The sequence below is a fragment of the Chroicocephalus ridibundus genome, unplaced genomic scaffold (assembly GCF_963924245.1).
Source record: "Chroicocephalus ridibundus unplaced genomic scaffold, bChrRid1.1 SCAFFOLD_92, whole genome shotgun sequence".
In the NCBI taxonomy this organism is placed as follows: domain Eukaryota; kingdom Metazoa; phylum Chordata; class Aves; order Charadriiformes; family Laridae; genus Chroicocephalus; species Chroicocephalus ridibundus.
In genome coordinates, this window is record NW_026961708.1 from 89071 (window position 1) to 101049 (window position 11979).

Here is an 11979-nt window from a genome sequence, read left to right on the forward strand (position 1 = left end):
ATGGCCATGGGGGGTGGCTCGGAGGGTGCCCTGGAGGGTGTCCCCGGCCCAGCACGGCTCCCTCCCACCCACACAGGGCTGCACAGGGCCCCATGCGGCTGCTGCTGCTTCGACCCACGCTTCGGGTGCATCGAGTGGACGGTCACCAACGGGCCTGCACCAGCCAACACCACCATCGGCCATGACGCTGCTGCTCCGTCGGGCGCTGCCCTGTGGGGCCCTGGGGGCTGCGGGACCCTCCCGGCCTGGGCAGCCCCTGCCACCCCCCAGGGACAACACCCACCGCCCCAACTGACGCAGCACCCAGCCTATGGCCACCAGGGCACAGCGGTGCCCGCAGTCCCCCCGCTGCTGTTCAACTCCATCCCCGGACGCCAGCACCTCAAGGCCACCTCCGCGGGAGCACCCCCTGCCAGCTGTGTCCCCACGGGCACCTACTTCCCCCCCAGCCCTGCTGCTGCCCCCCACAACGAAGCTCCTGCTGACCTGGATGCCAACTTTGAAGTCACCGAGGACATGCTCCTCCAAGAGCCCCTCTGGCTCTTTTTTTCCTCCTTGGACACGGTGGAGGTCTCCCAGGACCCCGACACCACCATTACCACACCTGAGGACCCCGGTGGCATCATCAGAGAGGGGAGAGAGGTGGCCCCAGCACCCACCCAGCTGCCAACATCCATCCCTGCCTTCGAGAACACCAAGGAATGGTCCTCAGAGATCAACAGCTCCAGCAGGGCCTCCCCCGCGCAGACACCCCTGGGCAGCAACATCTCCTGGAGCACAATCAGCTCCCCAAAGAGCAACATCTCTCCCAGCGACATCTCCTCCGAGAGCGACATCTCCCCAGAGCTCACCTTCTCCCCAAAGAACATCACCTACTCAGAGCAGGACATCTCAGAGTATGACACCATCTCCCTAAAAAGTGACACCTCCTCGAGCAGCGACAACTCCTGGGAGAGCGACGTCCCCCACAGCCAAGCCCTCGGGGACGCGGCCGGCCACCTTGCTGTGCCCCACGAGGTGTCCCTCAAGGAGGCCCCGAGCCTCTTGGACTGTGATCCCGGTGGCACCAGCAAAGCCGCCCCCCTCTGCGACGTCGACTCCCTCTCGCTGCCCAAGGAGCTGCTAATGCTCAGTTACAGCATGGAGGAGCTCCTGGAGGGTGCCCGCATCCTAGAAGGATTCCTCTACGGGACAGAGAGCGACGTCCCCAGCAGCTCCTCTGCTGTCCCCAACAGCCAAGCCCTCGGGGACACAGCTGGCCACCTTGCAGTGCCCCAGGAGGTGCCTGTCAACTACTTTGGCGTGGAGGTGACCCAGAAGGCCGTCGTCGTCCTGGAAGATATCTTCTCCAGGACGAAGTCCCAGGAGTCGTGCGGGGACACGGGGAGGGAGCTGCCGCCAGCCCAGCCTGCCATGGCGGAGAAGCAGGGGACGAAGCGGGGGACGAACTCCCCATCGCTGCCACCCAGGAAGCGCAGGGCTCTGATGGACAGGCCGGGGGTGGCAGGGGGGAAGAGACGCAGATGAAGGGGGCGCAGGGGGGTGCATTTGGGGGGTGGGGGGAGGGTTGTATTTAGGGGAGGAGGGGGGGAGCAGATTTAAGGGAGGGGACTGTATCTGGGGGGGTGGTGTGTTTGGGGCGGGGGGGGTGGGGAGAGGGAGATGTTTAGGGGAGGGGGGGTTAGAGTAGCTTCGATAGGGCCTTTTCTCTCCTGTTTTTCCATTAAAAGTTGTAGCGGGCAGTGTGTTTGGGGAGGTGGGTGTGTTTAGGGGAGGCAGGTATATTTAAAGGGGGGGTAGTGTATTTTGAGAGATGGGGGGGTGAGTTTAGGGGAGGGGGATGCATTTGAGGGAGGGGGGGTTAGAGTCGCTTCGATAGGACCTTTTCTCCTGTGTTTTTCCATTAAAGGTTGTGGTGGGCAGTGTAGTTGGGGGGAGGGATGTGTTTAGCAGAGAGGGGCGCGTTTGAGGGAGCGGGGGTTAGAATAGCTTCGATAGGGCCTTTTCTCTCGTGTTTTTCCATTAAAAGTTGTTTCTCCAGCCCTGCTCCGTGCCTGTCTGGGAGGGGATGGAGCGTGGGGGACAGCGGGAATCGGCCCCCACCAGGTGCCACAGTCCCACATGGGACCCCAAAGGGCACCGAGGCCCCCCCCCAGGACCGAGTCACCGCCAGCGGGGTGGCAGTGGCGGGGGAGGGACTCCCCTGTCCCCTTTCCCAGGGGCAGCCAGGACAGACGGGTCCCCGCCAGACCCACAGACACGGCCCCACGCAGAAAGCAGCACGGAGTCCCCGGGACAAAGACAGACCTTGGGGAGCGGGAGGGGACGGACACACACGACCACAAGGGCTGCCAGGCCTTCGGCTGGACCCCGGCCAGCGTCCCCTCCCGCGGGGACAAGCCTCGGGGCAAAGCCCCCAAAGCCTCGGCACAATCACCCCCGTCCGCGGCTCCGCAGCCCGGCTTTGCCTTCCTGCGCTGCCCAATCACCCCAAATCACCCCCACAACGGCCAGGGGGGAGCTGCCGGCCAGGCAGGGACCCTCCTCCCCTTCTCTGCCTGCACCTTGGGCTGCCCCGACACCAGCCCGGGGGAAAATAAGGAAAGAAATAAAGAAATGACGGCAGGGGCCAAAAGTGCCTGGAAACCCCAGCTCTTTATTGCCCGTTCCCCCTCCCAGCTCCATAGCCCAGGGCCAACGCAGCCAAGGGCGCCTTCGGGCAGCGGCCTCCCCTCTGAGGGTCCGGCGCGCAGAAGGTGCGGGGGGAGGTCCCTGGTCCCCGCCGGGGCACCCCCGGTGTCGGGGGGCGCCGCTGCGGGCCCCGGGCGGGCGCAGTCCCCTTGGCCTCGGCCGGGCCCGGCGCAGCTCCCGGCACCGCTGCTGCTCCGTGTCCGGCCTCCCAACCCCCCGCCCCGAGCACCCTCCTGCACCCAAAACTCCCGTCCCCTGCAGCAGCTGCACCGCCACCGCCCGCAGCTCCCGGGGGCCGCGGGGAGCTGCTCTGCGCCAGACAAGGAGGAAAAGGGAAGAGAAAGACCAGAACCCAAACTGCAGGGCTGACCTCGAGTTAACTGCAGGGCTGCCCAGCACCGCACACAGTGCTCCAGGTGAAGCCGCACCAGCGCTGAACACAGCGCGACAATCCCCTCCCTTGGCCGCCTGCTTCTGCTGTGTTTGATGCCCCCCACGATGCGCTTGCCCTCTTGGTGCCAGGGGACACTGCTGGCTCCTCCTGAGCTGCTCACCACCCCCACACCCCTTTCTGCAGGGCTGCTCCCCAGACGCCCCCTCCCCATTCCCACTGGTGCCGCCGTTACTCCCTCCCTCCCACCTGCAGAACGCGGCACTTGGACTGGTTCAATTTCACGCCGCTCAGGATTGCCCAACGCTCCAAGCCATCTAGAGCCTTCTGCAAGGCCTCCTGGCCCTCAACACACTCAACGGCACCTCCCAGTTTGGGATCACCAGCAACCTTCCTAATGGGGCATTCAGCTCCCAAAATCCAGGGGAGCAACTCTGCCCACCCTTTTTCTGACAATTTGAAACTCAACCATTTCATGATGGCTGCAGCCAAGACCTTCCCGTCTCCCACGAGTCCTTCTCCGCTCACAACCACCATGTCTCGCAGGGCATCTTTCCTCGATGGCCCCTCGAGCGCTGCCGACAAGAAGTTCCCATCTCCCACAAACTGCAGGAACTGCCCAGCCCTGCTCCTCACAGCACCAGGGGCTTCCCACATGCTGTCTGGGAAGATGAAATCTGCCAAAAGGAGAAGAGCTCCTGACACAGAGGTGTCTCCTCATCCCCTAGAGATTCAGAGACTCATGGCCTCAGTGCCGGCATCCTGGCTGGGCGATGGGTCACAGACACCCACTGCACCATCATGGCTGGACCATCAAACCTCTCCCTTGGGTACGGTGCGACCCCTCCACCCCTGCCCTGCCACCCCCCCGGCACAGCCCGGCACCTCCAGTGCAGCCCCCCAGCCGTGGGACCGTCCCACCGAGCCCCACTCACCCCAAGGACACCCCAGCTCTGGGAACGCACCAAGGCTCCAGCCAAAGGCACTTGCACCCACAGCCCCCGGTAGCTGCCCGTAGGGGCTGCAGGCCCTCAGCCCCCCCGAGCCCCTTCCCTCCCCAGCAGGAGCTGGGGGGGCTGTTGGGGGGGCCGTTGGGAGGGGGCGGAGCACAGGGAGCCCCAACATTCCATCCTGGAAACGCCAAAGAGTCCTTAGCAGCCGAGAGACTGAGGGGACCCACCATGGCGCTGCCACCTCGGTGGCGCCCGCTGCACAGCCCCCGCGCCCCCCCGGCCTCCCAGAGCCATCAGGCATTTGTGCTTCCGCAAACCTACACCCAAGGCAGGGACAGACCCCGACCCACAGCCTGCGGACACTCTCGGGGCCAACAGCGCAGGAGGTGACCATGGCTCCTGTCTCTCTTCCAGGCGCAGCCACCCTGTTCCCATCGACCGGGCAGCAGCTGCTCTTCCCCACGGCCTGGGCACCCCCAGTGGGGGCTGCCTCACAGGCCCCGCCACCAGGTATGGCACCCCTGTCCCCTCTGCCACCCTGACACCATCAGCACCCTGATGCCCATGGGGGGTGGCTCGGAGGGTGCCCTGGAGGGTGCCCCCAGACCAGCACGGCTCCCTCCCACCCACAAAGGGCTGTACAGGGCCCCATGCGGTGGCTACGGCGTCGACCCACGCTTCTTCCACATTGAGTGCATGGTCAACAACGTGCCTGCGCCGGCCACTGCCACCCTTGGCCATGGTGCCGCTGCTCTGCCAGGCACTGCCCTGTGGGGCCCTGGGGGCTGCGGGACCCTCCCGGCCTGGGCAGCCCCTGGCACCCCCCAGGGAATACACCCACTGCCCCACATGACGCAGCTCCCAGACTACGGCCACCAGGGCACAGTGGTGCCCGCAGCCCCCATGCTGCTGCTCACCTCCATCCCCGGATGCCAGCACCTCAAGGGACAGCCTGCAGGCACCAAGAGCTCCGGCATGGCCATACCTGCACTGACACCCCCTGCCAGCCACATCCCCACGGGCACCTGCGTCTCCTCCAGACCCATTGCAGCCCCACACAAAGAAGCTCCTATCGACCTGGATGCCAACATTGAAGTGACCGAGGAGATGCTCCTGCAAGATGCCCTCAGGTTCTTTTGTTCCTCCCCAGACACAATGCAGGTCGGCCAGGACCCTGACACCGCTGTCCCCACCCCTGGGGAACGCGGTGGCGCCGGCAGAGAGGGGAGAGCGGTGGCCCCAGCACCCACCCAGCTGCCAACATCCATCCCTGCCTCTGAAAACACCAAGGAATGCTCTTCAGTGATCAACAGCTCCAGCAGGGCCTCCCCCACGCAGACAGCCCTGGGCAGCAACATCTCCTCAAACACCACCATCAACACAAAGAGCAACATCTCCTCAGAAAGCGACACCTCCTCAGAGCATGACATCTCCCCAAAAAGCAACATCTTCTCAGCGTTCTACATCTCCCCAGAGCGTGACATCTCCCTTAAGAGCAACATCTCCTTTGAGAGTGAAATCTCCTCAGGGCGCAACATCTCTCCAAAGAGTGACATCTCCTCGGGGCGCAACATCTCCGCAGAGCGCAACACCTCCTCCAAGAGTGACACCTCCCCAGAGCACAATTTCTCCCCAAAAAGCGACGTCTCCTCAGAAGACAACAGCTCAGACCGCAACATCATCTCCCTAAAGAGTGACACCTTCTGGAGCAGCAACAACCTCTGCAAGAGTGACATCTCCTGGGAGAAAGATGTCCCCAGCAGCGCCTCTGCTGTCCCCCACAGCCAAGCCCTCGGGGACAAGGACGGCCACCTTGCAGTGCCCCAGAAGGTGCCTTTCGAGTACTACAGCGTGGAGGAGACCCTGGAGGCCATCCGCATCCTAGAAGAATCCCTCTATGGGACAGAGTCCCACGAACTGTGCGGGGACGTGGGGATGGAGCTACCGCTGGCCCAGTCCACCGTGGTGGACAAGCGGGGGACAAAGCGGGGGCCGAGCCCCTCGTCGCCGCCACCCAGCAAGCGCAGGGCTCTGGCAAGCTGCCCGGGGGTGGCAGGGGGGAAGAGACCCCCCCAGTGAGGAGACAGAGATGATGGGGGGCAGAGGGGGGGTGCATTTGAGGTGTAGGGGAGGGTTGTATTTAGGGGAGGGGGGTGGGGGCAGATTTAAGGGAGGGGATTGTATTTGGAGGGTGGTGTGTTTGGGAGAGGGTGGTGCATTTGGAGGTGGGGTAATGCATTTTGAGAGATGGGGGGATGTGTTTAGGGGTGGGGGGCTTAGAGTAGCTTCGATAGGGCCTTTTCTCTCCTGTTTTTCCATTACAAGTTGTAGCGGGCAGTGTACCTGGGGGGCACGGGGAGGGATGTGTTTAGAGGACCAGCGTGTATTTGGGGAGGGTGGGGGGGGATGTGTTTAGGGGAGGGGGGCTTAGAGTGGCATTGTTAGGACATTTTCTTTTGTGCTTTTCCATTAAAAGTTTTCTCTCCAGCCCTGCTCTGTGCCTGTCTGGGAGGGGAGGGAGCACAGGGGTGGTCAGCGGGAATGGGCCCCCACCAGGTGCCACAGCCCCGCTGAAAGGGTATTTTCATTCATACCTGTCCCTTGTTTAACTTGGACGTTCAAGCAGCTCAACTTTTTCTGACTTACTTCTCCCTGTATACACATCACACTCTCCTGCAATCAGCCTTTCCTTTTCTCCTGACTTGGCCTTTCCCAGCGAGTTCTTGGCTAGTGGTTTTCTTCAAAGCTGCTTTAGTGCTGCTGAAGGATGTTGAAGCGACAGCTCTGGCAATCCAAGCACTGTACTCGCCCATGAAAGCCTTCCAGCTCAGGCAGCCGCAACACAGGATTCACAGCTCCTCGCTCCCCTGGACACGCTTCCAACCTCCGTATGACCCGATTCCATGACTATGGAGCTGGAGAGGCTGCAACCAGAGTCCCAAACGCATGGGGAAGATGTGGCAGCCATAGGGGAAGAAAGAGAGGTCAGCGAGTGCCATCTCACACCAAGCACCCCACACTTGTCACATCACTCTGTCTTTCAGTCTGAACTCCCACCCACACACCAAACACAAGGACAGACTTTGCACTCCGGCCACTCTCATGAGCACCAGCCCTTGCTCGCTGCATTAGCAGCACAGCCTCCTTCATACACCCACCAGGAACGTGTGGCAGCACCAAACATCTGCAGTGAGCTTTGTGCTGGCTACAGCCCATGCCAGAGAACAGGGGGCTTTGTCCCATGGCTCCTCCATCCATCCTGCAGCCTGCCCACAGCAGGAAGAAGGCACAATGCCCTCAGCAAAGGAGGAGCAAAAAACAGTTCCTCCCATGGGCCACCAGCAGCCGAAACACAAAGCCCTCTCACACCTCTGCTGGGCTGAGCTTGAAAATCCTTCCAAAGGGTAATGTGGAAAACCCTGTTGCCGGAGCAGCACCAACAGAATTCTGCCCACGGGACAGCTTCAAGCAGATTTACACCTCTGTGCAATGGGAGACGGCTGAGCCCTGAGCAACCAGGCCTTGCATTTACTGCTTCAAAAAACCCCCCATTAAAAAAGCCCACACCAAGCGCCCTGCATCTCTGCAGAGAGCTCCACCTTCTCCAGCTGACAGCCAGCAGGAGGCAGAAGAGCCAAAGCCCCAAAGCACAGAACCCCTCAGAGGTCACCAGATGGGGGCCTCTAGGGGGGTTGTTCTGTCCCTCGAGCCAGGATGAGCCCTGCTCCCCCGGCACAGCAGCTGCTGCTCATCCCCAACGCCTCACAGGTCAGCACCCAGGAGGTGCCCCAAAACACAGGCCCTCAGGAGCCACAACACGGGACGACACCTCTCCCCGGTGCAAGGCCCACACACCGGCCGCCCCGCGCCGCCCCTCCCCACACGGACAGCCCCTCCCCCGGGGGTCCTGCCCCCACGGCCAGGCCCTTCCTGAGGGCCGCCCCCAGCCCACAGGCCCTGCTCCCCCGCAGAGCGCTCAGAGCCTCCCACAGCCGGACGGACACTGACCTCAGCGGCGCTGCGACCCCTCACACAGCCCGCCCGGCCGCCGCCGCCGCCCCCGGCCCGGGCACACACAAACCCCGGCCCTGCCGCCGCTCTGAGGCAGCCTGGCTGCCGCCGGGCCTTTTATACCCGCCCCGCAGAGGCCCCCGCTGAGTGCGGGCCCACAACGGCCCGGGCCCCTGCCCCTCTGGCCCCCCGGTACGTGCCCGGGCCCCCTCCTAACCCCCCTCGGTACGTGCCAGGCCCCCCCCCAACCCCCACAGTACATGCGCAGACCTCCCCATAACCCCCCGGGTACAGGTATGGCCCTTCCATAACCCCCTGGTAGGGGCCAGGGCCCTCCATAACCCCCCCACTACGTGTACGGCCCCCCCATAACCCCCTCCCGGTACATGCCAAGCCTCTGCACTGCCCCCCCAGTACATGCCCGGCCCCGCTGTCCCCCCAGCAGCCCCCTGTCCCCCATGGCCCTGTCACACCGCTCCCCCCATGGCTGGGGTGACAGGGGTGGGATGTTTCTGTAGGTTCCTCGCCTCCAAGGAGCAGTTCCATGCCTACCTGCGGGCCCGGGGCGAGCCCAGCGGCGGGGGCGAGGAGGAGGAGGAGGAGGAGGAGGAAGAGAAGGTCAAGGAGGAGGAGGAGGTCGGCAGCTGCCAGAGCGAGCCCCCCGTCAAACGAGTGAAGTCAGAGGACCTCGGTCAGGACGGGGAAAGCCGAGAGGATGGTGGAGCAGCAGAGAAGGAGCCCATGGCGCGGAAGCAGGCCCGCAGGCAGAACAAGAGCAGGCCGTGTATGAAGCCCAAGCGCTACGAGCAGAGCAGGCTGTGCCTGTGGGTAACGCAGGTAGGGTGCGGGGGCCCTGCTCTGCGCTGCTCTGGGGTGGGGGATTTGGGACCCCGGTGATCCCTCCAGGGCTGCATTGATTTGGAAGTCTAGGGAAGCACACTGGAGAGACGCACCAGGGCAGGCTCCCAGCAGGGAGCGCGTAGCAGGGGGCTGCGCCGACAAAACCAGCTCCGTTGGCTGCCTGGGAGAGGGTGAAGCAGGATGAGCTGAGCGGGACAAGTAAAGCTTCAGCTTCCCTGAAGCGCTAGTGCTAAAATGTCCCCTCAAGTGGGTACGTCACCGCCCTTCTGCGGCACGTTACAGCAGTCGGCTTCCTGGGAGCGTTTCGTGGGGCACCCAACATCACCTGGGGAGCGACGGGTGCTTGGAGCAGTTCTGGCCCCTCTCCGCGTTCATCCTTTAGCCAGTCTTGCATCCCTCTAGATCTGTAACTGCTTTGAGTTTCCTCCAAGCCGAGCACTGAAAACAAACGGAGCGGTTCCAGTTTCTGGTTCTTTTCTCCAAGTGATACATTCTCTTGGAATAGTTGGGGCTCTCGAAGAAAAACCAGTGATTTCCTGGGTTTCCCACTGACATTTAGCCAAGGCAAGTGCTACAATTGCTACCTGGAATATCCTTCTGTTTAACCACTGCTGCTTCAGCTCTCCTAACGTGCTCCTCCATCCTTCTTGTTTTCCAGCTGGAAATCCAAGGCAAGCTCTACTTGGCTCCGCTGACCACGGTAGGTGGATAATTCTCTCCTTTTGTCCAAATTTGCCATTGCCACATCTGGAACAGAGCAAATCTCCTGACAAACCATCTCTCTGCTGTCTCTTTCAGGGCGGTAACCTCCCTTTCCGAAGGCGATGCGAGCGTTTTGGGGCAGACGTCACCTGTGGAGAGACGGCTGCGTGCACAAACCTGCTTCAGGGCCAGTCCTCCCAGTGGGCTCTCCTCAAACGGCATCACGCTGAAGGTAATTTTTGGGGTGCGGGTGGGTGCTATCATCTTGAGAACCAAAGAAATGATAACTCGCTTCTGAGGAGAAAAGCTGCTGCTTGAATTCATGCAACCTGTCCCCCTCTGGTAGCCGGAGGGAGCGTTTCCAGACACGATGACCAAATGCGCAGAGCTCCCGAACCAGACAACTGAAGTGGACTTTGTGGACATCAGTGTCGGGTGTCGCATTGACCTGGTCTACAGGAAGGTAAGAAGATGTTCTGCAGCGCATTTTCCCTCCTTCAATAGATGCGTGTCTTTTGCCTCATCTCCTGTTACCCGATCTGCTCCTGCCAGTCTGATCCAGAGCTCCCGGTTCATTTATGGGCACTAGACCTCAGCGAGAAGGCAAATAAGCTGATCAAGGAGCAGGGAATGGTGAGCTGTGTCTCCCTGGCAGCAGGCAGAAGTTGGAAGGGAAGGGGCTGTGGGGTTTTTATTGAGTCCCTTTTCTGCAAGTCTTGAGGTGCTGCAAGTCTTGAGATGCCAAGCAGGAAGCGGTGCCCATCCCCAGGTTAGGAGAGCTGAGCGTTTTCCCCATTTTTCATTACCCGATTTCTGAGTTCACACAACACAGTGCAGGAAACTGGTTTTCTCCCCACCTACGAGTCCTCAGGCACTGGCTTGAAATGACTTTGCAAGCTCAAAGGCAGCCCCGCACACGCGCCCCCGTCACGTGGCCCGCCCAGCCCCTGCCGTCATCCCCGCGTGCGGCAGCATGGCGGCGGTGGCACCCGGGGAGTGCGGGCCCACAACGGCCCCAGCCCCGCCCCACCAGCCCCCCGGTACGTGCCTTGGCCCCCTCATAACCCCCCGGTACGTGCCCGGGCCCCCTCATAACTCCCCGGTACGTGTCCGTGTGAGAAATGCTCCTTATCCAACACCAACGGCTCAGGCCGTGAACGATACAAAGCACGTTGTATTTGAACATTCCCGCAAGAACGGGTGACCTAACAAGCAGGCACAGTTTTGGTTCTTGAAACACACCTTCTTATTTCCTAATCCCTGGCCGAATTTTCCCTCCCATTTCCCGTTGGTTGGGTACTCCAGGGTTCACAGCCTCTCCGGAGCGCCTCAGATCCTTCCCGGATGTCCTGCCCTCTCTTTACTTCTCCTTATGTTACACCTAGAGGGATTATCTGACTAGTTTATTTCTTTCCTTTTTGGTAAAATTGCCCAATGTCACTAGCCCTGGGTAAATGTTTGACCACCCTTCTAGTCACTAATCCGGTCGGAATCAGTTTGTCCTTCTGTCCGTGCGATAAGAGATGTTCCACAAGCCTTTGCTGGAGCCTCTTTGTCTAGTCGTTCCCTTATCATGTCACCTCCGATGGAAACAGCTTTTTTCCACTGCAAAAACAAGACCTGCTTTTCTTACAATTTCTCCCTTCCCTTTTTCATAATCTTACTGCTTTTTGCGTTTCTAGGGCATGGTTCCGCATGAGGCCTCTAGGGCCGACAGCATGATGTTACATTCTTCTTCTCAACAGTTTTTATTTTCTTCTTCTTCTAGATGAAGCATTTTTCCCGGCTATGGGGGAGGGTCTGCTTCCATTCGTTTTGTTAGGGCAGTTTCAATCAATCACTGAAGTAATCCTCGCACACAGAGAATGATACAGCATCCTACAGCCGCTAAAACTCCTGCTACCATTATAAGAGAAGTCAATATTGATACCACCACACCTTTCCATTTCCCAAACCAGGAATCCAGCCAACCTGTCCGTGAGGTGTCTATTCCAGAGTTCTCAGCTCACTCATCAGCTAGACTGGTGAGCCCTGGAAGGGCTTTAGTTATAGTACCATCTGGAGCTGGATTGTTGGGGATGAAGGTACAGCGCCGATTCCCTAACATTAGACACACCCCTCCCTTCCCCGCTAAGACCATGTCCAGGGCGATCCTATTTTCCCATGCCATTCGGCTGGTTGCATCCAATTGTTCCGCTATTCCCTTTTAATGTATCTCTGGTATAATTAATAAACTTCTGTTGGTTATAGTGAAATATAATTTATCCAATCAACATTTTTGTTTATAGTTACCCACCAGAAAAGGACAGATTTGAATCCTGCTCCTATCTGATTCCTTGCTTTGTGTTCATCTGGGACCCCTCTAGGGAC